At 40.5% G+C, this 27,850-nt stretch overlaps 1 long non-coding RNA gene across 1 annotated transcript; it reads right to left on the bottom strand.

Moving 5' to 3' along the window:
• Positions 1–7,887: 7,887 nt before the first annotated feature.
• On the bottom strand, positions 7,888–27,158 carry LOC142040398 (uncharacterized). The gene is made up of 3 exons (XR_012653201.1): positions 26,987–27,158; positions 14,816–15,001; positions 7,888–8,065 (listed from the first exon to the last, which is right to left on the bottom strand). It is a non-coding gene; the product is annotated as an uncharacterized LOC142040398 (long non-coding RNA).
• Between the last annotated feature and the right edge of the window lie 692 nt (positions 27,159–27,850).

The following is a 27,850-nucleotide window of genomic DNA, read 5'->3' as shown; positions in this document are numbered from 1 at the left end:
ACGGGGCAGAAAACAGTCTCACTAGAAGCATAGCATCACCATAAGCTGCAAGACTCAGACTTCCACGATACTTAACCAATTGGAAAATAAAGCAGGCTTGCAGTTTGGGATTTTTTTTTGCTTTGTTCTCTGTGTGTGTTTGTGTGTTTGTGCCAGCTGTATCCAAACGATGGCTGGCAATACTTCCTGATTTTGTAATTGAGATGTATAAATACAGCAAGACTGAGATAATATCTAGTAATGTAATACTTTTCCATCCCTGGGCATTGACAGGAGTTGGTTCTTAACTACCGTACAAGTTCAGACCTAAACAAGAACCCCCGGAGTGCAGCCACGCAGTACCTGCAGCATGAGGTGCTCTGACTGCGCCTGAGCTTTCAAGCTGCCAAAGAGCAACTCTCGGTGCTCATCTCCCACCGAGGTCAACACAGACTGGGAACACACAGCATCGTTTAGAGGTACAAAGTATCTCAGAAGATCCAGTTCCCTGGTTGCTTCAGGTTCAAATCAAGGCTATTGATATTGTCTTTAAGTCAATACCTTAGACCCTCGGTCACAAGAGGTTAGATAAGATTAAAGAACTAAGTTTTTTTAATCTATTGAATATTAAAAATGGCCACTTCTGGCTTTTCATTCACACCATCTGTTGCTAGCAGGTTGTATTGGCAGTTTCAGGACAGATTAATAATTGTTCCTGATTTTGGCACACCGAGAGGTTAAAAATAAATCTTTAGCCACACAGAAGAGTCCCCAGCCATTGATTTCTCTAAGATATTTTGGCAACTTGAAAAGAAAATATATGGTATGAGCCTTCCTAGAATTACTTCTCCCAGCCACATGTGATATAAATAAAACAAACCTCAAGAATCTGGCTTAGAATATGGAATAACATTATGCTACAGTCATTTCTGCTGTGTTTACCACAGCAAATGTTGAATTACAGGCGTCACCATACATAATATTTAAATATTTCAATGATACCCAGAGCTCTCAACACTCTTGTTTCTTTTCCATGTTCACGACAATTTGCCAGCAACATTTTTGAACAGAGCAGTCATTTTATAGCAACGTCTTTGTGTCAAGAAATGTGTACACACTACACAGCTGTATCTAAGATGTAGCATAACCCCCTGCTAAAGCATCCTTATCGTGTTCTGGGGTGCCAAAGGATTAAGATAGTCCCGGGACGCATGTCTGAAGGTTCCCCTGACCTCGGGGATCTGTGGTTTAAGGCAGTGCTGTCCGGTCCTGTGAGGCTGAATTGCTGTCTCAGTTCCCAGGGGCCACAACTGTCGGTCGGAGTGTTCCTCCTGGTGAGCCTCGGTGCAACCCTGCCCAAGCGATACAGGCTGAGGAAGCAGAAATTTAGCATGTGTTAGGCTAAGATGACTCTGTGAAGTTTCTGCTTTGAGAATAACCTGTCTAAACAAAAGTCCAACCCAAGAAGAGAATGCAAATGGAGGGAGAATCAAGAAGGGAGCCTGCAGAAACTTTCAATTATCAGAAGTAGAAGAATGAAGATAACTACAAAACTGCTAGATGAAAACAGTGCAAGGATCAAAGGCGACATCTTCAAATGCAGATACCATGTTTTAATGTACAAATAGCAAACAAGGGAGAGACTACAATAAAGAAAAATAGCTATGTAAAATTGATATGAATGTTAAAAAAAAGTTTCATTAAGCATCAGTGGCTTTTTCACAGGATCTTGAAGTACACATAGGAATTGGACCTTTGGACAGGATCTTGATTTTTTTGAACAAGTTCTTTCTATGGTTATTTAATAAAGTTTTGTCTTTCTGGCTACTATAACCAAACTTTTCAAGAGAGTATCTGGCAAATAAATGTAAAATGCTGAACACATCTGAAAATCTGGTCATTATAAGGATGCCCAACTGGAAGGTGAGCTCTTCTGGCCAGTGAGTTTCTTACAAAGTGCAATTCCCCATAGGACAGTGGGTAACAATTCTGCATTTGACAGCATCCACAGGAGGGTGCTGCGGCAGGGAGGAGGGAGAGAATTTAATCACAGGACACTGAGACCAATTTAGAGGTGGGGGAAACTCTGACCCAGCCCACTCCTTCCAGCCTCCGCTGCCAGCCTTCTCCCAAACCCTGGGTGTTCCCAGTCTTGCTGGAGCCTCCCGCCAGTTCTAGCCTTTCCTCGGTGTGGAAAAGTAACTGGGGGAGGTGGACCATAACAGCAGCTGAGGCCAGCAGAGGAAAGGACTGGGAGTATTGCTGGCAGCGCAGTTGGGAGTATTATATTTCCAGTCGGTGTCGACTGGAAATACATTATGTAGAGTTTAATGAAGAGCGAGGGAGGAACAAGGCATGAGAGTGGGTGCTAGCAGGGATTAAGCAGCTAGATGAAAGGTCCTTATTTGATGTTTGATGGAAGGGAGGGAGCAGGAATGGGAAGACAGAATATCTTCTTCTGAGCAAAAAAAGGATTTTCATGTAGATCTTCCTCGGTCTTTATTTCTTGAGTTTATACGATGCTTCTGAATCTATGGGTTGGTGGGCCCAGATTCCTACAGAAGATCAGACGTGTGCTCAGTCCTGCATCTACTTTGAGCTGCTATTTTTGATTTGTGGTCACTTGACAGTTTCATTTGAGGGTCAAAGAGCCTCCTAAATCCACAGAAACGACCTTCATGATATTTTGGAGATGTGGGTATTATCACCTTCATTTTACTTAATGGCTCCCTACCTTATCCAGAGTCACAGCCTGACTCAGTATCAGGGCAAGGAAAGAATCCAGGAATCCCAACGCACCATCACATGCTCTGCCCACCAGCAGGACACCCTGCTGCCACATGACCTTGTGGCTAGGACAGAGTGGACGACGGATGTTTGTTCTCCCTGGAAGCCAGTCAGTAGCAATGTCCACTGACAGCGTGCATGATCAGATCACTCTGTGGTCAAAATAGGAAACATTATTCATTCTTCTTTTGGGACTGCAGCAAATCCCTGCATGAAAAATAGTCAGCTAGGAAAAAAAGAAAAAAAGAATGTTTCGAATAAAGCTAAATGATTTAATTAAACATTAGATTAACTCTCCCCAAAGCCACTAGCAAAAACACCACAAGCATATGCAAAAGACGGATGTTTGTGGATGGACCTACACAACCTTTTTCACAACCTTTTATATAACATTAGTACAGGCTTAGACAAAAAGTAGTCTTGTTCTTTTCAAGCCAGCATGAAGTACAGCCAGGAAGTATTAGTCATCAGAGATTTTTGGTAGTTGTAGTTTGGAACCCCAACTGGAGTGTTTGCTTTGTACAGTGCTAATAAAAGCTAAAAAATCTAAATCAAGAATTGGCTGCTATCTTGGTCAAATCATATTTCTTTTTAAAATAGCTTTTGACTACACTATCGCTATTAGAAGAAATTTTCCTTTTTACGCCCTCACAACACAAGACAAATGCAAAAGAAACAACCCTTCCCTCTTCCCCAAGGAACTGTAACATTTTTTCACTAAGATTTTGCAGGATTTCATATTAAAATATATTCTGAATTGTGTTTTAATGGGGAAAAAAAGAAATTACTATTTTTGTAACCAAAATAGAACAGATGTAAAATCTTTCTCAGAAGGTTTTTACCCTCTAGAATGAAACTGAATATTTTTCATGGGTTAGTCTGAAAAACGTATTTTAAAATTTTGTGAAACAATACGTGGCTTTCCTTAGTTGTTGGCCATTCACAACAGTACATCTCTCCTGTAGGTTTCTGTGTTCTGGTCACTTTGGCAATTGCCAGTTTTGGCCAAATAAACAGTATTTTTGCACACAAGTAAGATTTGCTTCTACAATCAAGATGATTTTCTGCAGAGCATTTAAGCAGTAAGTACAAATGGCTATGTGTACTTTGAATTCCTGAAATGAATCATGGAAAACTCTAACATAATAATGTGCTGTTATTAAGTGCTATAGAGCTACCGTTACTATAAAAACGAAGAAGAAATCTGAGGTAGTGAAACAAATCTTCAGCTGGTACAAATCAGCACAGCCCTATTGAACTGAAGAGAGCTACATTGATTTAAACAAACTGAGATTTTGAGGTGGCCTATAGTTTATTCATTATACTGAATAAACTGTGGCATGGGCTGGTGAAGTAACGATTTGCCCTGAAATCCATCCTCTTAAGGCTGTCTTCAAGAAGGCCTTCTCAAGCATGAGGTACAGTGTGGAAAACAGTGTAGAAGGTGGCTAAAGGGTGCAACAGAGGAGATAGATGTGAATCTGTAGAAGTCGAAGCCACCGTGTGCTGGAGCAGGTACTGAGGCTCAGAGGTGAGCATTGACTTGAGACGGAGCTGAAGCGCAAGCTGCCCTGCTCTCTCCTAGCTCCTCGCTGCTCATTGCCTCCTCCTGGCCATGCTGCCTTCTCTCTCGTTAATATAACAGTTCGTGCAGCTAGATGGTCATCTGGCCTAAAAAAACCTGCGTAGGGTTGAAAGAAATTTGGTAGAAGATCAGGTGGTTTTAACACAGCTCAGCTTCCTGACTCAGTTCATACCTCTGCTGGCAAATGGTCAGGGGTGGTCTGCCCACTAGGACAGCTTCTCTTGGTGGGAACACCAGTAATACTGACTTAAAGAGTTGCCAAAAGTTATACCTGAGGAAGAGGAGATCCCACGTCCTTTGGTCAAATTCTCTTGCTTGTCAATACTCAGGATAAAATGGAATGGTGTATGCTAGGAGCCTAAGGAAACGTGACTTAAGAGGTATTTATTATTAGCTCTACTCCTTGCTCCCTAGATCAGTCACTTACCACGTCAGGAAGAAGTGTTTGCGAGATAAGACCATCCCAGCTGGGCCTTGGCACACAGGAATAATAATGTGGCCAATGCCCAGCAACACTGTGATTAAAGGTAACTTTTTGGCAAAGTTCTCCCTGACTTTGGTGGTGGAGGACTGGGTCCCCTGTACTGCTCAGGACCACTTACCTCCCGCTTATTCGCCCGGTGGCTCTCACCTCTGAGTGCTGCATCTGCATGGGTATTCAAAGCAGCTTGCAGGATTTGCTCCTCCTGGCCCTAAATGACTCCGCTGAAACAGATCCCTTATGATCGCTACACAGCACATGGCGCAGGCTAACAAAATACTGGCTCAACTACTCCCAGTGGGGTGGATTTTTTCAGTATGTGATCTCCTGCCATTACTGGCAAGCAAAACAGTGATGTGTTACCTCAAAGGCGGATCTGCCTTAAGCATCACAAAGTAACACCAACCCATGAGAAGCGAGACTTCAGAAGACGTCAATTTAATTCAGGTCATAACAGGCAAGTTATTCCCAGCTTTGCAAGCTTCTGTTTCAAGTGTTAATTTGCTTAATGAGTAAAAATATTTCAATCACAAATGCACCTTTTTCAGGCACGTTGCCTCTATTTTGTTCAGGATTTTGAGGAATTTCATAACAGTGCTCTTACATCATTGCACCCAGAGATAATGTTAACCATTGTGAGATAAAGCATGTTTTTTACGTTTGCATAAGTGTGTAGCTTTCCTTTCTATTAGCCCATGTGTTCCTTTTTCAATTACAAATATTTCAAATCACGCATGTTCTTCTGGGGAATGATAAAGACATCTGTATTTTAGGAAAACCAATGCTGCTTCTAAGTGCCACCAGAGCAGGGTGGCTGTATGTTACCTATTCATAAATTATGATCAAGACTGTCAGAAAGCAGTGTAAAGCAGAGGGCACGAGAGGTATGACACTTCCAACGGTGTTCCCCACTTCATGGTAGATCAGCTCCCCTGCAGGCGGTATCTGGACAGCTTCGATTAGATACCAGTATGTTCCAGGAAATTGATAACTATCCTTATGGACTCCAATTGAGGAAGTGTGATAGCAATGATCAAGATAAAAAAATGAGATAATAGTTATTTATATGATTGACATTCTTCTTCAGTGTTTTCACACAAAGACCTCTCTCTCTGCCTGACATGCAGGCGCTGCATTCCCAACGCATTCTTGCAGCCTACACCACATCGCCGAACAATAGCGAGCCTTCTTTCATTTTCCTGCCTAGTTTCTGTGAACAGCACTCTGTTGACAACCGAGTCTGTTCTCACTCCTGAAGAATTTGAAAAATTGAACGATATAAGGACAGCCTGTGACTTCCAGGAGGCATCTTAAAGCATCCTATTTTAAAAATTGTGGTTTGGTCCTTCTTCTTCTGTTTTGTTTCTGTTTCAAAGGAAACCTACAAAAATGCAGTTACCCTGCAAATCCGTCCTCAGATCAGTGAGCTGCTCTGAATGCGGCACCACTAATAGCACTAAAATGCAAATACGTGGATGACTTCCTCTCTTTGACCATTCCAGAACAGCCTTTCCCCTCTAAACTTTAATGTTAATGATGAGTGCCAAACTGACAACCCCTGTGCAATTGATATCTTTGGCACAGGAAAAATAGATGCGTGGATATTGGTTTGCTTTCCTTGCCAACCAGACCCAAGCCTAAAATGGACAGGCCACATGTAAGACTAAGAAAGTTCAGCCTTCTTAATACTCATCCCCACTCCCTCTCTTGTTCCCAAAGAATAACAAGTTTTGGTCAGATGACAAGGACTTCATAAATATGAGCAATGTGCATAAAAGACCCAGATCTCTTTCTCCTTTGTCACACATGAGCAAACCACTCTCACTAAAACAGCGTCGTGCTTAGTCTTGTGGCTGGCAGTGAACTAAAACAAAACAGAATAGACGGAAAATCACTGTGATAAACTTGCTGGCATGTTATGTCTTTCTTTGGTTGATGATACATATCTATATCTGGGCAATATATGCCATAAACCATAAGTGCTTATAAACCGTGAGAGGAAAGGAGAGCTGAACTTGGTGTATTGCTACACCTTGCCAACTTTCTGTGGTACTGTGTTTCCTTTGAACTACCAGGCTAACATCAGAGACTAGAAAATGAGCAAAATCTCTCCCTTTGTAGTCAGCTGTGATAGTTTCTCCATTTTGGAAAAAAAAAATATGGACACATTTTAGTGTATTTTCACAGTAATATTTCTGTTGTTGGTATCCTTGATTTTGAGTACGTGTGCATGCGCACACATGCTATTTCCACCCATTCAAGAAGCCTGATGAACTTGAAGCACCCTGTCTTAACACCACTTAATACAAAACTTCAGCATTGTCTGCATCTTACTTCAGGACCTTGCACATAAGGATGCCTCAAGGAAAGCCCACTCTTAATTTACGCCCAATTTGTTCTTGGCTTCTGACTTCTCTGGGTGGATCTGGCTCAGTCAAGGCCAAAATGGAACATCAATGAACGAGTGTGCTGGCGTCACTGAAAAATGAAAACAATTGGAAAATGACAATCAAAGGAAGGTGAAAGATCTGGTCCCAGGGCTTCCTGTTTCAGCTGAGAGTTTATTCAGATGGCCTCCAGATAATCTAAGCCAGATAAAGGGCACACCGAGTTATTATGATGTTTATTCTCTTGGCTTTGTTAGCTGTCAAGTGCAAGAGCAGTCTATCCTGGATGCATTTATGCCCTGCCATTTCTACACATCTTCAGATTTAGGCTTTGATTTATTGTACTGCCATGGAAGCAGCATGGAATTGAGAAAGGGTCTAAGAAATATAAAAGAATGAGAACAAGCAAGAAATTTCTGTCCTCTGACATCTTTCATGATGTAATTACATAAGGTATTATTTCTACAGCAATTAAATATACTTAGTATAAATATTTCCTGTACAGTAGTGTAAAGGGATCATAGTATGCAGAAAATCAGTCTAAATCATGCTAAGACTTTCCTGGAAGAAGTTGTTAGCTAGTTCAGGTACTAGCTACTTTGAATTAGATAATTCAGCTGTCAAAACAATACTCAACAGAAGGACAAGGACAAACTAGTGTATATGGGAACCAGAAGTTAAAGTCATTTAACCAAGTTAAATACCTGGTTACCTTATCTTCACTGCACGTAAGTTAATAGGCTATGGTATCTTCACAGTGAGAGTCAAACTTTATTATCTCCACTGGAGGAAAATGCAGGCTCCAGCACTGGAAGTCAAGGTGGTATCAATAGGACAGACACTAGCCTAGGCAAAGAAAAAAAAAGGACATGGCTTAGAGCAATAGCAGCATTGCTTAACAGTATATGCACATTGGAGAGCTGACAGAATGTTTTGCCTGGCTTATTCCACTGTAGAGAAAGTTATGTTCATGGTTTTCCCAGCAGAAATTGTTTGCATTTATCCCTGCTGTAGCCTCGCTGAAACCTGGGGAATTGTACTAAGAATTTGGGATTTCTAGCTCTAAACCCAAGTTTCTTAACACAAAGGAAACGTTTCGTTAAGCGCAGCATTTGTGGAACTACTAAGGCAAATGCATCTCCTTTGCAACTTCAGAGAAGTTCATGAATTTGGTAAGTGCTAAAATTTGAGCTAGTCAGAACTACTAGTATATGCTTGAAGTCTGTTTCTATCTTATCCACACACATGTCCTTGAGGATAACATGCCTATATGTAAAAGTATTTTCAAAATATACTTATTATAACACTATTTTGAAATTTATCTTTTTTTGTCATTGTTGCACTGACTTAGGTGTTTTATCCTAGGTTTTATATTTAGTGCTTCTAAACCTTGGATCTGTCTCAAGTATTACAGCAATCATATTAAACAAGTGCTACAGCCACTTCCCTTCTTTTATGGTACAGTTTACATTCTGAAAGCTCTTAAGTCACAGAACCCTGAAATTCATCTTGCATAGTATACACTCATTACAAGTCACTAAACTAATTTCCTGAAGGCTCGTTATTAGTAGCAATTTTAATGTTTGCTCATGTATTTAACTTTAAATGGATGCTTAAGATCAGAACCTGAACTGCACATTTGACTGAATGGAGAGCAAGAGTGATGCACTAGTCCAATCAGAGACTGAAGAGCTTCAAAGTTGTTACAGATACCCAAATTGTTGTCTAAAGCAATGGTAGCACACGTTGCTATACGTGTTGTGTGGCTGTACAAGAAGAATGTAAAATAACAGAAGCACTAAGCCCTCCTGATTTTTGGCTGTTGGCTAACCTCAACCTCAAATTGTATGTGACCTACTGTCTAATTACTGTTTGTCTGAGATCACGCAACATATAAAAGAGCCAAGGAAAGTTCTTAATGACCTATAAGACACAAGATGTAGCTACTATACAATGCTGATGCAAGTTAATCCTATGTGGGTCTACTTTTAGGCACAAGTGGTTCTGGGAGTCCCAGCTGTGTGCTGGGCACCCCCAAAGCACAGCACACAGGTACAGGGGCAATGGCGAAGAACCGGCACCCAAAGACAACGAGCAAGCCCCCAGCAGAAGGCATGGTCAGCTGGCCACGGAGGGGCCCTGGCTGGGCAATCCATCAGATTGGGACCAGACACTGGTGTCCCCATGGGAAACACTCCTCCCTACCTGTTGGCACAGCAGGAGTGTGTGGGCTGTGCTTGGTGGGTGTCATGCTTAAATGCCTTGGCCAAAACCGAAGTATGCTTCTCTTGTCTAGCGTAAGCCATCAGAAACCATGGTGAATATACAACACATTACGCTTCCTTAAAATGAGGCAATAAACACTTTCATTACCAAAAAGGTAAACAGACACCTGAGGTATTGCAATGCGTGAGAGCTGTCCTCCTCTCCTGAACTGAAAGCCTGATGATAAACACGGCGAGGAGCTCTGGCCCATCAGGACGTTGCTACCACAGCCTGAGCCGCAGAGGTGTTCCCCCCGCACCCTTAGCGTAAGAGCTGGCAAATGAAAAGCATTTGAGCAAGCTTAATCTGCAATAATTATATATTACAAATGTATTTATTCTGTTTAGGGAGAAACTCCTTTAAGGCTCCAGATGAGACATTTCTCACATATATTATTTAGCTTTTCCTGAGGCCTTAATGAATTGCTTTAAATTACAGACTTAGATATTGATTAGCCTCATTCCGTTGAAATCTAGGCTTAGCAATCTATACTTGTCTATAGTTTATTTGTGATATTATTCCTAATAAAGAGCTGCAATTAATCCACATCAAGAAAAATCAATTAATACAGATTTGTATCACAAAGAAAGAAATCCTCCTCATATCTGCCCACTAATCCTGAAGCTTAGGTCTTTCTTTGCTACCAAGGAGGACAGATAAAAAATATTGATTTCACCCTATTTTTACAACTTATAGTGATACAATAATAGCACACAGAACAGACGGGGCTTATCAATTAAAACTATTTTTATATATGACGATAGATGAGGACACACAATGCCTTTGTTCTCTGCATTATTAATAATTATTAATATGATGGACTAGTAGTTCTGTAATAAGAATAATTCCTCCGTGCATAGCTCTCAACGAGTCTGACTACACTTCTGGTATGGTTACGAATTTTGCATCCTATGAATTACAATACAGTAATGGTTCTAGAAGGAAAATTGCAGTTAGCTGCAGCTGCATGGGAAAGGAGGACTATTCTGTATAATTTTAGACTAATGGTGCAAGGTGAAGAAACACAATATGTTATCCAAGCTAACATCTTTCTAATTTTATCCAGTTCTATCTGCCATTTTAACCAAGCTAATATCTAACCTAATTTATTAGAAATAAAAAAATCTTATCAGTCTTCTTGCAGGAAGCGTCACATAAACACCATGAATTAGATTTTGCAATTTTAGAAGCCAAACTTTATCCTTGCTACACAAAGAAGACAACAATGTGTCATTGTCCTTCCACAATTCCTACTATAAACAGTTTATGTCATTTATTCTTTTGCATGCTAGATAATTACATATTTTATACCAGTGTATCATCAGTATGTTGTTATTCTGACTGCCCCATAATAGAAATTGTGTATTTTCCCACTGCAGTGAATGCTATTCTTAACATACATTGGCCTCAACCAGCTAAAAATATCAGAGTTCTGTTGCCTGTGGGAAAGTTTTGCTGAAGTTATTTCTATTAAAAGTTTTAAGATTGGTCTCTTCCATTTTTCATACTGTATGTGCCATTCACATTTAATGCTGTCTTCTCTGATATGCAATTACTTACAAGTGCTTAAGTGTCACATATGGCACATATTAGGCAAATAATGCCCTAATTCACTCTAATGCTAACATTAATATGAATGATTAGGAATGAGATTAGTACCAAAGAATACCATTTTAAAATAAATTGTGATGACATAGCGACAGCTATATGGAGGATTAAAGAGTATGGATTATTGCAGGTTATGGTTCAAGATATCAAATGATATGGCTCTGTGTTTGTTCTTGCCAAGGACACTAGGCAATTAGAGGCTCAAACAGCCAACTGTAATTCTTACACTGAATCTTTGGGTTACTTGTGGGGTTTTTTAACTCCTGTGAGTTTTTGACAGACAGTAGGTTCTGAAAAAAATTAAGGATCGACTTGCTGTGAGCTGTCTACATCCACAGAAAGCTTTTTTGAGAGCCATTTAATTTATCTGGCAACCTAGAACCAGTCTGACAATGCAGATACAAAGGAAAAGCTCTAATTTTATAAACATTCTCTTCTGAACCCAAATTCATATAATCAATAAAGATGCCATTAAATAAATGACAATATTTTTTCTTTGCTTTTGCACCTTTAAATCTATCTCCTTGAAATAGTAGTTTTGCTTTTCTTTCTTCTGTCTTCAGAAGATAACAGAGACCTATTTAGAAACCTTAATTTATGCAATTAAACCAATAACATGCATGTTATATAGCTCTCTGCCTACGCAGTCTGATCCCCATTTTTCCGATGTCTCCATGTAATACTTTCATATTTCAGCAGCTTATAAATCAATACTGTTTCCTTCAAGGAAGTGAGCAAGGAGTTGAGAAACACTAATTATTCCCTGTTTAGATTACCAGATTTTGCAAAGGACCAAAGAATAAAAATACCCTCAGCTTTTGGCTCATTCATCTCCCTTTTAACAGAAGACAGAAAAATATTTTAGCTCCTGAAGGTCTGACCAAGGGTTAATACCTTCAGCTTCACTGAAGTTTGCAAGTGAAGGAATATCAGTGATCTACATATCATGATTGTTGATGGTGCAGTCGAGAAAAAACAAAAAAGCAATTAAATGTTTTTTTTTCTGGTAGCTGCCTGCACTAGTACGTAAAGACCGGTCCAGTATCAGTCTCAGCTTTGATATTCCACATAAGCTCAAGCATGGCACCCTCTGGATGCAACAGCCTTTTGATTATTCATTACAAATGGTGATCTCTGGGGCTCAAGGAGGTTTTGCTCATTATCTCCAGTAAGAATCCTGCTATCAGGATCTAAAGGTACTGTAACAAAACCTCCTCTCACCATGCTGCTGCCAGAATAAGGACAGTTACTTAAAAATTAGAAGCTATTGAGGTAATAAAGTACTATGGTGTATACATGTAAAAAATATGGTTTGCTAATCAGTTCTCCACGGGCCATCAGCAAGTGCTTCATAGACAACTAGTTTTTGTGGTACATGATTTTTAAATAAAATAATAGAGGCGTTAGTGTTGCATCAAAACAGGGCAAAAAAGAAATGAGCACCCAGCATCTATTCCACCGTGGTACAGATTGCCACACTGTTTCTCATTACTGAGCTTGTATTGGTTTAGATCAAAGACGATATGTTTAATTTTATAGATTCATACAGCAGATTGCATTTGGCCCATCCAAAACAAAATTGATAATGGAGATGTCAGCTCAAGTTCCAGCCTGTCACTGAGGTGAGCTGCTGGCGGTGGAGCGAAAGCAGAGTTAGGATCTTGGCTTTGCAGTGCAAGGCACAAGGAAATACATGTTTAAGGTACATGTTTAAAAATACATGGCAGGACATATGAAGTTCAGCATATTGAGTATGAAGCCACTTCACATAGTCAGGTTTTGAGAACAGAAAGTTAGACATAAGTGCACGTACATTTATCCCATAACTTACTCCCAGTATAATGTATTCTATAGGGTTTCCTCAATAGACTCTTACTCATACTAGAGTGTATATTCAGAACATCTACTCTCTGATTTCAAAATTTGCAGCAATACAGAACCTGCCTTAATCTTCACTATGTTATTCTAGGGAAATGCAGAAGTAATACACCTTTTACATCCCTATTTGACAGCTTCCTTTTCATATAATCATATGTGTTTCTGGAAGCTTATACCCAGTTGATAACTATCGCATGCGCTGGCACTCCAGAAAACCACTGAGCTCCTTTAAAACTCCTGGGTACAGATATAAGGATATTTTGATCTTAACTCTGATTTCAGTAGTTTGTGTTTAATAAGCTCCTGTTGGAACTTATTAAAGTTACTGCTGGAAAGGAAAACATTCAATGATCCCTATACTCATTATATGATATGGATTTTTTCTGAAATAAAGCCAGTTCTACCCATTTTCCCGTATTTTTCTGCTATCTTAAGTTAGTGAAAAAGATCAGTATTGTTCAGGTTTTCATCTTAATATATTAAAAAATGAGCCTGGTGGAATCAGGTCTGCCTGCTCTCCTTATATTTCCCTTATTATTCTTCTGCAATTTTAAGCTTCTCATTCATATGTATTGCTGCAAGCTTCCTCTTCTTCACATATGTAATTAAATATATATAAATGTAATAGTTACTTTTCCTCTCTCCACTAACCTAGAACTTGTCGATCTTTTTAACTACAGTGAATGGCTTTATTAAACGTGGGTTTTCTGAATACTCGGTAAAACAACCTCAGCAGGATTCCTTATATGCTTAAAGTTAAGCACATGTTTAAACACCTCCTTGAATTGGGATGTATCTCTTTTCAATGAAAGAGCAAAAAAAGAAATAACAAAATTAGTTTGTCTTAATCTGGAAATCTGAATAACTAATATGGAATACAGCCAGGTTTTAGCATAACTTCCTCTCAGTGTGTTCCCTATTTTCTCTTCTATTCTGTTTCTTCTTGATCTTTGGATTTATTTTCACTTCTTACTCTGTTATTTTAAATCATTGTGCATGTATGTCATCCATGTCCTTGTGAGGGCCCTCTCCCATATAATGTGCTGTGTGGTGTTTAATATATATGTGCACATACACATAAACACATACACATACAAGCTTGTTTCTTCACTTGTGTATAATGAATGCTTTTAATATTTTTCCAGCTGTTTCTGTGAGCTCAACATGCTTAAATGTAATGAATATCCTATTCATTAAACAATAATCATAACTGAACATGAGCACATTTAATACATGTGCATTAAAAAAATATTTTCCTTTAAAGGTGAACTGCAAAGGGAATTGAGGCAGGGAAATAAATCCTCCCCCCATTTTTTATTTAGCACATGCAAGTATTGCCTGTAAAATTCCTCTCTCTCCCCCTTCCCTCATCTCTATCTTCCTGACATTTTGAAACCCTGTCTGCCAGGATAAGCTTTGCCAGTTCGAGCATTTCTTATAGACAGAAACTAGAGCTATTGAAAATGACTGCACCAATTGAAGTGTGTCCCCCAGACGCTGATGAGGGTTTGGGTGTTTGTAGGAGAAGGATTGTACGTTAACGTGTCAAAATCAATCTAAACTAATTTAGTTGCACTGGCAAGAATTTTGTGTATACAAAAAGCTTGAGATACAGAACAACGACGAGTATATTAAAAAAAAAATCAAGCTGTGAACTCTTTCAAGCTTTCATTGTAAATCACCAAGAAGTGATGAAAAGCATAAATGCAATAAAAATAATCATTTGCAGGTCACTGTTAAATGATGTGACAAATGCAGACAGTGATATTGTAACACTGCGAACCAAAGACTCACATTCTCCCTCATCAGTCATTTCCTTTCTCTTTACGTTCCCATGCACTGTACCTCTTTTACACTTTTCCTTCTTCCTATTAACTTTTCCATCTTGTCTGCTTCCTTCACCTCTCAGCCTTCTGCAGGAGCATGCTGCTGTCTTCTTTATAATCTCGCCAGGCCTCCTCGGGGAGTTAAAGCACAACAATCTTTCCCTAATAAGATTCTGGCACTTCCTCTTGAAGCTTCTTCCGGAACCTGGATGTGAACAAGCATGTGAAAATGAGGAATAATGGGAATAAAATGCAACTCACATCTCTGAAACTTCAGAGGGACCTTGGACTGAGTGCTGAGGGCAAAGCACAGTTCTAACCAGATCTGAGCACAGCACGAGCAGAGTAAATTCAGTGTCAGGACTCTGAAATCCTGTAGAGCAGGAGGAGTTTCTGAAGGCTGCCATCAAGTGCTTGGAGCCCTGCAGGACTGAGCATCAGAGCAATCTGTGATAATATTCATTCAGACAAATTCTGTTGCTGACAGATGATTCATCACACTGCAATACAAGAAGCCAGTGAGAATCAAAAGGTGTTAGTCAGGACACCAAAATTTATTTCCAGCTAAACCACTAGTCTGCTTGGTAGTTCTTACATCTTTCTTTCTCTTCGCCTCCTCTCTAAAACATTTGCATCAAAGCAAGAACCATTTGAAGACTGCTTAACACAATCTGATCCCTGTTTCGGTTAGGTTCTGTAGGCACTTCTGTTATATGAATAAATCATCAATAATGGCATATCACTGGTGAACTCCAAAACATCTTAGAGAACATTCTGCAAACACGCTGACATTTTGTATACGTTCCAGGCAAACATACATGTGTGTGTATATATATATATGGAACACGCACACACACACACACACATATATATATTTACACATACACATATATAAGTATCTGTGCATGTGTGTGCATGCGTGTATGTGTACATATCTGGGTCTACACAGGAAGTATACAAAAATTAAAGTAGAGCAAAATATTAATAAAGTTTGAATTAATTATGCTTTTTTAAATAACTGGTATGATTCTTCTCTTATTTAAAAAATGTCTTTTGTTTCAAAAATTTCTACAGTAGTTCAGAAGGATGCTAATGGATGGAGCTGTACACCACTCTATTATGGAAGAGTTGAGTTAAAGTTGTTACTGACAGCTAAGCTAAATCTAAAATGCTGTTGTTTAGCCAAGTTCATACAATAGGGTACAAGCCCATGTAAGCAACGAATGCGCACGCTCTGCAAGTCTGTGCATCCTACCTGCTGGCAAAAGGTGTATGCTGTATCCATGAAAACTAACGCAGACAAACCGAAGTCTAAGGGGCTGATCTGCTCTTTCTTACATTAGCAAGAATTTCCCTGGTGTGCCCTGAGTGCTGGGAAAGGATGCCTGTCTGTACGTACCAGAAGGGCTGCAAAAAGGTGGGGTCACCGAGCAGAAATTTTCTATCCCAAATCTGGAAATCCCGCCAACCCAACACGGCAAGCCAGCTATGACAGAAGCTGTGCAACTCTGTTCCTGGTGGGGTCAGGGGGACATGGGCCATATGTTTGAGTGCATAAAACTGTAATTCAGCAATGGAAATAACATATTTCTGTGTAAGCAGGTATTTTCTCCTCTCATCAATGTAAATGGAATCAGTTCCTGAAAGAATCTGAACTTGGCTCTATAGCCTGGAAAAGGGTAATTTCTCAGATTCTGTTTTTGCTTATTTTCTAATCGCTGATCTGCTTTGCTTCTATCAATCACACACATTTTCTACAGTAAGAATCAGTCATTCTGTCTTCACCCTGTCTCCACCGCAGCTTCAGGACATGCCTGTTGCTCCTACTTTCTTCTCTCATGGTCTTTGCCCCTTTCAGCTCACATTTCCCATACCCCCAACCAAAAATTTGGGCTGCCTCATGCTGGGCAACACCATGTCCCTCTGTTTCCTGACTGTTCACCTGTCCTGTACGCTTAGATGTGAAATCCACCCTGCAGCACTTGTCTGCTTCCACTACCATAAGAAGTGTAGTCATTAATTACATTATCACATGCACTTCTGCAAAAATGACAGAAAAATGGCCACAGCAAGAGAAGACGTTGATAGCAAGACTCTTACCGGAGTAGACACCTACAGTGTTCACTAATATTGAGTTTAAGCCAGATTCAGAAGAAAGCATGCCACTTATTCACCAACAATGCCTCCCATACAGGCTATAAAAGCCCTCCATGAAGTACCGAGTTAGCACATGACATCTGATGAGATCACAGCATGGGGCACGCTTGGCTGTAGGCATTACAAAGGCTTCAGCATCTCTCTGTCAACAATTTGGCTTGCTTTTTTTTTGGTAAAAGACAGCTTGCAGAGTAACTCCTGACTGATGTTGCTGGCCCTGTTCAAGGCCAGTCAGGATAACCACCGCAGCGCACGGTCGTACCTGTCCAAGACACACTTGCTGGCGTGGTCCTGGAGCTGGATCAGCCAGGAGGACAAATAACTTTCTCGTCATAGGGACTGTGATGAATGGCAGATTTAGTACTGGGAAAAGGCTAATAAGTATCAGTCTCTTGTCAACTGCCTTTGCCAAACTGATTGCAGGAGGCGGGAGGTCTTTGCTTTCTTCTGTACCTAATTTCCAGGATTTAGTGCAAGAGTGGAAGCTTTTGCATCTTACCACTCAGAGGCAAACTTGTAAATGAACATTTTCAAGGTGTAATGCATGGAGCTGTGCGGGCACCTGTAGGAGGCAGAGGGGGTTTTGCACACTCACCATATAATGGTACACAGAGTCTTTTAGGCAATTTATTGCATCACACCTCTACAATATCAGCTGATACCACACTGGTAACATGCATGCCAATGTATACTAATATTTGTAGCTTGACTGGTATGGAGCTGTTGAGTAATTCATGGTGGATAATTTACTCACAGGAATTTAGCTTTGTTTGCCGCTATCATACATTGCACACACCCTGTGACAACACATAATCAAACGAGCAAGGAACATTTCGCCGCCAGAATTTTCAGATAAACTGATACAACAGACACAACAGACCTCTTTCTTAACTCCCTGTAACAGACACCCACTTTTTTGTATTTTGCTTTGGCTTCAATACTTACGACATGTTACTTTTGCATCCAAGGCACAGGCTTAACCCAGGTAATAGAAGAGAGAGGTTCTTGGCAGAGATCATCAGCTACTGTACTTGGCACTGATTAGATTAACACCAGGAACCACTTTAGAGAGGGCAGTGTAATCTTTATGGCCACCAATTACTTGCTGAGAAAGTTTACATCTTCCAGCTAACAGCAGCTGTGCTGGTGATTTCTTTTATATATGACGCTATGCACTTAAAGGAATAGACTAAATGGCCTTTTGCCTTTTCTTTAAGACATCTAGTCCCTACTAGCAATGGGTAACATTTTCAAAAGAGGCTAGAGCCTACTTTCCAGAATGATTTAGTCACAGACTTCCACATAGGCTTATTCATCCTGCCCCTCGGGTTGTGGTTACACATACATTTCTCCAGGACACGGAGTCAGCGTCAGCAGACGATGCCCATTCTGGCTCGGTGCTGCCTGCTCCCATGCTCCTGCCACCCCTGTGTGCAGAACAAAGAGGACAGTGTAGGGTCAGCTGCAAACAGCCCTGGGCGGTGGCAGCATGACCCGCAGGAGCCAAAATTGCCACAGAGAAAAATGTTTGTGGAACCACAGCCTCAAGCGCTTCTCGGCTGGCTAAATTAATGTTCCTGGTGCTCTATCCTACCACAGCTAGACTGCTACCGGTACCCGAGCTCTAGAGATAACCCAGGTAGATATCCACATCACTCTGATGGGTGTCCAGATGCTTCAGATGCTTCTGATATGTTTTACGCTATAGCTGCTGGTTTGGGTTTGCCTCATGCGACAGCAGAAGTAGCTCTGTTCACTCGTCAAGAAGCCAAGTCCCATCAATTATTATGTTTCAATGAAGCAAGCAAGCATGAAAGCACCTGGAGATGGACAGCCTTGGGCTAACAAATCCTGATCCCTCAAGGCCTACTGCTTTGCCTACTGCAAACACCCTATCTGACGACCATAAATCACAAACTTATTATGTAGTGGCCATGCCATTTCATAGACAAAGATGCATTTCACAGAGAGTATGGTTTTAATAAACAGGCAGCCTTTCAGTGGCTAGACTGGAATAAGCCAGTGATCTCAGTCCAGTTCCTGTTGGAAAGGTAGTCACAGTACAAAAACCACCGGCACAAACAGGCAGATTGTTACCGGGCTGCAATGGGAAGCCTAACGGCTTTCTCGCCCTGGCAGTTTACGGGAGGAGAGCCATTGCCTTCAGCAGGCTGGGCTGAGGCAGGCGTCGCAAGGGGCTCCGCGCTGACCGGGCGGGACCTGGCCCGTGACCCACCGAGGACTTGGCTACCAGCGGCTACCTTGCTGGAATTCTCACGCTGAGTATGTGCACAATTAACTTCAGACCTTTAATTAATTAACTGAAATGTTACCATGCAGTAAATGGAGGGCTACATAGGGCTGACTGAGTTATGACCCACACTCACATGTGCAAAGCATGCACTTCTGAAATGCAATGGGAAATATTCATTATTCTTGGATAGAGCTCCCTTTTAGTTCAGCAGTTACAGCAGCTGTCGTCATTTACTGCATTAGCAAGCACTATTTCTGTGAATTTATATCATCGTGTCCTGGAGTTCTTTGCCAGCAATATGCTTAACCCGCTGCTGCAAAATAATCCCATATATATTGGCCACATATTTGAGATATTATGTTTAGACTTTTTTAGAGGGTGTTAGGAATTATTTTTATAAATGTAGCATGTGTGTATGCACAAGGTTTTTTTACAATCGACCTTAAAAAGGAAAGAAATATATTTTCATTTTTTAACTTACATTTTGACGTGGTTACCCCTGGTTTCTGATAGGCATCAAGTTCATACAACCATGCTGGCCCGTGAAATATTTAGGAAATAACCAAATACAAAAAAATAACATAATTTAGTGTATTTTTCTGTATTATGGTTTTTACGTATTTCCCACAGACTATCAAATCTGTCATTATAAAGGAATAGGTGTTGATATCGGAGGATGTCTGATGATGTCAATCAGAACACTGACAGGTCTATGCCTTTAAGAAACAGAGGCATTAGCAAGCAACCTTACTACACTGTGCACTTCCAAGCCATGCAATAACCTTGTCTTTCCTATAACACCATCTTCAACACGTATTAGAAAATACATTGAGGAAATCCCAGATCAAAACTTCTTCAAATTTTAGTTGTTATAATGATACAAAAAGGTTGATTTTTTTTTTTTTTTTTTTTTTTTTTTTTTACAACTTTCAGACCCCAAAGGCTTCAGTTTGCAGAGAAAATGTTGTATATTCCAGCAGAAACACATCTGCAGGTTCATGCACAGACAAATCTGTTCTGGAAAATTAATTCTAAAAATTGATTTCATGGAGAAGCATGAATCTTACCAATAATAATCACAAAATAGTAGAATCTAGTGCAGCTAAATAAAATGGTATGTGTGACTGCAGTTTGAATGAAAAAAAGCAGATCTGGGAACAGTGTGTTTCTAAATCTTTTTGATATCTTTTGCTGATATACAATTCAGGTACAGGATACATTAGACATTCCCTTGTGGGTCTCATCCACTGAGGATATAAATCTGCCGCTGTAGACCAGCTCCAGACTTTGTCCCTTAAGTGAAGTTATAGAGGCTGGTGTACACTGCTAGAAATTGATGTCTTAGCCAAAATGGCAACCCTCAAAAATACCCATGAGAGTATTGTTATGTTTCTTACAAAGCTCTTGCCATATTTGCAGAAGATACTGTGGAGTACATTAGGCCATCTTTCACCACAGAGGGTTTGAAAACTTACATTTCCTCTACCACTGAAATCCAAAGACCTCTGGGATGGGGATACTACAGCTCTGCACTCCAGAGTTTGAACCTGAAGATGCACATAAGTGCTTTAGCCAGTGAGCAGACTGTACCTTTCTTCCATTTTTCAAAATGTTTCTGTTATGGGACAGTATTGTGGCTTGTTTCTTCCTGCTCCTTCCCTCCCTCATACCTTTTTAATCAGCCATTTATCTGTCAAATGAAAAGGAAGACCCCACTGAGCTCAAAGGACAATTACATCTGCTCAGATTTCCTGTGTGCCAACACTGATTTGAACGCAAATACATTTTCCCAAAGGGCTGGCAGAGAATCTTACCCCAGCAAGCGCAATTCAGGAGCTGTAGGTATCCCTACTTCTCATGAGCCTGCATTTTCTTTTTCCAGATCTGCATAGCTGAACATGGATAAAGATGTGAACGTTCTCCAGTAAGCCAGAACTCACAGTGTCTACTCAAACCAGCAATTCAGGACTGGCATGGTGTCTCAGCAAACTCGAGCTGACTTGTTGATCCTCCTGTGCTGAAAAGATTGCTGTCTGGCACCATCAGTGAGACTGAGATTTCTGACTACAGTAACTAGCAGAACTTTTCCATAGGTCAGTGTGCCAGGAAAACAGGGATACTCCTTGTAATAGTCGCTCCCTTGAGGGTGGAGGAAGTTAGGCAGAGGGAAACATGAAGCGAATTACAGCTACCTTGCACTGCTGAATTGGCGCATGGGCTCATATCATCATCTGGTGGAGCCTTCTTCTAGAAGAATGCTGCAGCCGCGTCTCTTGCAGCTCGGTGGCAGGACTGTAAAGGATGTACTGGTGCACAGAGGTAGGAAGGAGTGGAGTAAAACTAAGGGGCCTGATTTTGTAAAGACATGCTGCACTTACTTACACTGACTTCTTTACAGGACACTTCGCTCCCTACCAGACTGGATCTCCCATCCAGAACAAATTGTTGTAATAAATTCCAGACAGTGATACAACAGTCTGATCCTGTGGGACACTGAATTCAGGGAAAGTTGTGGGTGCTGCAATTAGACTTTTATATAAACAAATCCTAAGGGATGTTCCTGCCCAGCACTTAACATTTTCAGTGAGTTACAGCATTGAGTGTTTTGGAAAGGGGTCTTAATTCATTCTTATTTGGAATGGCAAGAGCCTCTGTCTACAAACTGCCTTGATATTTTTACATTATCTGCTATTAAAATCAAAGCAGTGTGTTGCATCACACTTAAGTGCTACCTGCAAGGAATAATCTGTCACTAACACAAAAAGATAGTATCACTAAATGAATGAATTTGGGTTACAGATACTCTCCAGTCCCTTCATTATTTAAGTAGAAAAAGGTGTTTTGAAAATAAAGCAGAGTTTCAGAAGAGAGTCTTGGCAATAACTGATGGTTTTCAGTGCAAACCATGTGATACGCCTCAGCAGCAGCTCTCTAGCTTTACTGCATATTCCCCTTCCTGGAGTCATTTTGCCTTATTTAAAGGCATCCACTGTGCCTTTTACTTACATTGCATTTGTAAGCATGGGGGAGCACAAAGTGTTTTCAGCCTGAACCCCCCAAATTTTGTTTGCTTATCTAAAAGCACCATCAATTTCATGTAAAAGTCACACCTTCAACTCCATGGATCTGCCCGCCATCTATACATTCTATCCCAAATTGAAAGTTATGCATGTTCTTGCTAACCTAGTTTTGTGTGTGCGTGTGCTTTTTTTTTAACAATAGGCCTAAATCCATATTAATGATCCAAAAAGTGACCAGGCCTCAGCACCTTTTGTCCTCTATACATTAACTATCCAATAATCAACAGTAGCTGTCCTGTACTCTGGTGTCTTTGGCCTAATTCAGAGGGACAGATATTTATCATCACCCTTGAATTGGGTGACCCATTCTGACAGGTCGACATCCTTATTTATGTAACAATGTCATAGACAGTAACTGCTAATGAGTGGAGTGACACAGAGGTCTGTTAGATGGAAAGGCAGAGGAAAGCTGAAAAGGGCATGAGGGGTTAATGGGACTTTTCTGTTCCAGCCTCCTGGGATGTGTAATTATGTTCTAATAAGAAATGAATGTATTGATTAGATTAGTGTGCAATTGTGTTCGTGTGCACACGTATAGTGCCGCATGCATACAGGCAGTAATTGTGTGTGCCTCTATTTTCTTCAGTATGTGTTTTTAACGTAAAGTGTCTTTGTGCTTTGGCCAAAAACAAGCAGCACACTTGCACAGTCCTCTTGTCCTCACTGTGGCAAACTCCTCGCGAATTCAACTGGAGCTTATCTGAGTAAAGGCTGAATTTAACTTCAGTATACGCGAAATAAGGGCTTCAGGATTAGGCCCTCACAAACAAATGACTTCCTATTTGCATTGTTTGGTATAAACATGCACCATCACTTAAAAGAGCAGTAAAAGCAGCCAACACATTGTAAACAGTAAGTCTCTGCTTAGGAGACCTTCCGCCAGCCAAACTAGGCCATGCTCATCCCTAATGTAAGGCCACTTCTAGCAGCCTGCTTACAGTAGGAAGGAATTTGGCCCAGCATTCTTTCTCATCAAGTAAAATATGTTCTCTGACAGGTCAAGGAAAGCATCCTTCACACGCTCACAAAGGGCCAGTTCTCCACCGCATCTCCTAAGTGTGTGTGATCTGAACTTGAGGGTGAATTCCCTTGATGGGAAAGACATAACAATAGAGAAAAGCAGGGTGGGGGGGAAAGGAAAGCATGTCTGAAAATTAGAGCTGCCCATGGCTCAGGAGATGAAGGAATGCAGCTGATTGCAATACTCTCGCCAATAGCCTCTTATTGGTGCTAATAGGGGAAAGCAGAAGAATTGTGGCTCTTCAGACCTCATGCACACTGTACAAATTCCAGCTATAAGCATAGCCTTATACATCCTGTTGCCTGGTATGTGATGTTTGAGTAAGTAAGGAACAAACGGGGCTAGCCTGGCAGTAGGAGTAGGCTTGCTGGGTCACAACCTCAGTCCCTTGTTCCTGGGATAACGAAGGCCATAGCACCAGCATGCACAGGCCTTTGACAAATGAGTACCTCCAGTTGCACGCTGCAGAAATAAATTACTTTCTAGTGACTCCCTCTGGAAAGAAGCAGCATTATTAGGCTCTAATGGGATTTCCTTCTATCCCACTCTTGACTAGGACCTTTGTTGAGGCAAAGGGGGAGGAAAAAAAGGAAAACTGAAAGATTCTTAAGTCTGAGTAGGGCCCGCTTTACCCAACCGTAACTTTTGTGAGTTGTGGCTAGGATCCCAGACATGATACTCAGGAAAGGCTGTATTACAGAGATGTAAAAAAGGACTTACTAGGCAAGATTTTCAAACATTTCAGAGACGTTTGAACTATCTAATGCAAGAACACGCTGTAGGATCAGTGTCACAAAAGAAGACTCTCTTGAAAATGGATTCTCATTAATCTATATTTTTCCTAAAGAATGAAAGACGGACAGTATTAAAATACAGCACTTGCAACACGGAGATCAACGGAGTCCTAAAGCCTGACCATTACTGAGGGATAATGATTAAACACAATTCTTTCCCATTGCCATTCTACTGCATTTTTTTCCATCTGAGAAGCACTGAGGAGACATTTTTTCTTAGTGTTTTGATGTATAAAATATTTTAGGGAACTTATTTATGAAAGAGAATGTATTTATATTCTCCACAAGAGAGACTTAAAATTCAAGTTAAATCTAACTCTGAAGGTCCACCTTCTAAAAATTTGCCTCAGGGGTCACAATAGAGAGTAAAAGCCTGGCCCTGGCGATGGCTGGAGGAGTGTTACCACTGACTTCAACAGGGCTGAGATTGCGTCCAAAATGAAAGCACTGGAGAAAGAACAGCCTAACAAAACCATGGTATTTTCCTCCAAATAATGTATGATGCTAAAGCAAGTTCAGTATCCAGACTGAATAACAGAAATACCCTCTGGAGCAAGAGGCATTCCTAGTGCCATAGTTCAAAGCCAGGTCTGAACGGCGGATGCAGGGGAGTTAATTTTTCAGCGACTGCTGGCCCTTTGACTCCTAATAGCTGAGGGTGGGTTCACATTTGAACACTCACACAAGACTGATTTCCCCATTATATTGATGGGAACTTTGTAATGCAATGAATCATCTTCAGCTGGCTGATTTATTTCACAGGGCAACTTGAGGCAGCAAACTTGAAGCAAGGTATCCCAAACTAAGCAGAAATATCCTTCCCTGTCCCATTTATTAGTGTCAGCATCAGCATAAGCTTTTCTCCTTAATGGACCGATCTTTCATTCAGGCCATAGAGGATCCTGAGAAAGTTTTCCTCGTTTCTTTATATTTTGCCAAACTTCTAAGTGAGCTCCTAAAAACTTATTGAAAGAGCATTACTCAGTCTGACACATTCCATTTATTTCAATATGGTGACAAAGAGGGAAGATCTAGTTAAAAATATTGCAATGGCCTTATGGGATACTTATGGGTTTTTTAAATGTAATACATCACAATAGAATACTTTGTTTTTGTAGAAGGGCATTCTGTATGCGCCAAAAAAGCTGCTGACTTAATCATTAGTTATGATGAGAAGAGATTTAGTGCTCTCTTTCTTTACACTGTCACTGAGAACAATGTCTATGAAAAAGCCTATGCTTCCCATTATAAATCACTATAAGCTCCATGAAAATTTCTCCTCTACCCTGGGGTTTAAGTGAGCAGATACTCGGTGATGCAGATTCCCAATAGTAGCACTTTATGCCTAGCTCTATAAGTTTATGAAATGCTATGGTTCACTCTAAGTCCAGGCGCTACCACTGCATGCAGTTTCCATTGTTCAGCAATTTATGAATGGCTAGCCTTTGATAAAAAATGAAATACCTACCAGTTTCCCCCTCCTCCTTTGCAGACTGTATATATTTTAAAAATGCTTTAAAACTGTAACACATTATCATTGTTAGCATTAAAAATATATGTCACTGTTTATCATTAGACTGCCTTTTAGAAACACAAAGTACCCTCTACTCCTTAATCCTCTAATGTTCACAAGAAACCATTTCAGATCTTATTTAGGGTAAGCAAGGATTCAGAAATAAAGCTATTCAGAAAAGAAATGGTTTATAGATGCTTCCCTTCACTGAATAAAGAACATTGGATCACATCATCTTAAGAAGACAAATTCAACCTTAAATGATTTGGGAGGAATTCTGAGATGTATAAGCGCCTCTCAAAATAATTTGTATAAGAAATACAGAATTAGAGAGCTAGAATTAAGCATCCAGGTTTGAAAGTCTTTAACTTTCTTCCCTGTCTTCCCTCCTCCCCCATATGATAGTCACATACACTGGCTGGATTTTATGGTATAACTTTGTAAAGAAAAAAAAGAGCGAATGTTCCACACATCTGCCAGCATTTTTTTGTTTGTTGGCCCAAGCTGACAGCATTTTTTGTGTTTCCTAGTTTATCAGAAGTCTATCAAAATGTTTTGAAGAAAATGAGCCAGGACATTTTTCCTACATTTTAGTGTCCTCTAATATTTAAATTCATTCTTCCGAGTTTGTTTCTTATTTATTGCTTTTCCCATTTCTTGAAGATAATATTCACATTCCAAGAGGGGGAGAAGTTGCTTGTTTCATCATCACAAACTGTCTCAATTTCCTCCTCTACTGGGTTTAAGTCTGTGAGCCCTGTTCAAAATTCATATCACTGGGTTCAATTTTGAAAGGGAGGACTTTGATTCAAAGTTCTCAGCCACCCACACTGGACCTGAAAGGCCACTAGAAATAGCCCTTGTCTGCTTTGTTTCTCAGGAACCAGAATAGACACATTCCCTCTGGTCTGCCCTGAGATATGGATTTGGCTCAATAAGCAAATGTCAGCTGCAGAAGCAGCTGGCTGCAGAGCAGTTTTCATGGAAACTGGGAGCCTGTGTCCTCTAAAAAGATACAATATGATTTCATTAATTTATTGTTATAATTTTTAATTTATTCTGAATGAGCTTTGAGATGGCTGAGAACAACAGTCTTAAGTCAAATTCTTACTGGTCTTTGATTTCGGTTTGATCATTGACATTATTACTGTGAATAAAATTATTATAAATTTGTACTGAAACATTGTATCTATGTACACTGGATATCTGCAAGACCTTTGTACTAAAAAGTAACAAGATAAAAGCACAAGCATTATAGGTCCTTGGTTATAATCACAGCTCCCCAAACTGGCATCAGGAGTCTGATTTTCACATAAAAGTAAGACATGCTTTAACCCTCACAGGTAAATAATGCCTGAAGATGTTACTTACCTTACTGGTTTTATGGATGTCTCGAGTGTTCCAGCTGGGCCAGTCCTCTTAATGGGCTGAAATCCTGCACGGGAACAGAGGCAGCGCGGTGGTGGGTCCCAACGTCAGCGTCCGCAGGAGGAGTCCCCACAGGAGTCCCAGCATTGCCTCCCTCTCCGAGACAGACCTCACCCTGCCCAAAGATAAAGAGCGGTTGACTGAAACACAGTGTTTTCCAAAGAGAAGTCGACACAGAAGATGATAGCTTTCGTGTGGATAACTTCACCATTTACATATAAAGCAGAGGTGAGGCCCAAGTGTGACTCCAACAGGGATTGCCAAAGCCTCAGACTATCTCAAGCCATCCAGGGTCTAAAGAGCCTGGAACAAAACCAAAACTCTTTAAACTTCTTGAAAGTACCAAATCCTCCACTAATCAAAATAATTAGCATCTGCAGTCCCCATCCTTACCAATCCTGCAGTGCCCACAAACAAGTTACCCAACCATGAACCTGCTTCCCAGGCCTTCGTAGATCTGTGTTCCTGACTCCACCTTCCCTTGCTCTGTGAAATTTTTGCTTTCTAATATTCCACTGAGATTGAAAATTCACTCTGGTGAAGTTAAAGCTAAAATTACAAGTAATAAAACACATGAAAATGTAGCAATTGTTGCGGTCACCTCCTCGACTGATCTATCTGGCGTCACTGGTTTCCTGTGGGTATGTGGTAGTTTCTGCCATCCAGTCTTACGCTAATCCAGTCCTCTCCAAAAACACCTTGTGCTTTGCCTTTGAGTCCCACAGCTTCTTCAGACAATATGAGGCCACTCTATCCCCCCTTGCACTCAGTCACTGTCCGGGGGTCTACCCAAACTGACCACCCTGG

This window comes from Buteo buteo, chromosome 16 (assembly GCF_964188355.1).
Source record: "Buteo buteo chromosome 16, bButBut1.hap1.1, whole genome shotgun sequence".
NCBI classification, from domain to species: Eukaryota; Metazoa; Chordata; class Aves; order Accipitriformes; family Accipitridae; genus Buteo; species Buteo buteo.
This window is presented reverse-complemented; position numbering and strand designations above follow the sequence as displayed.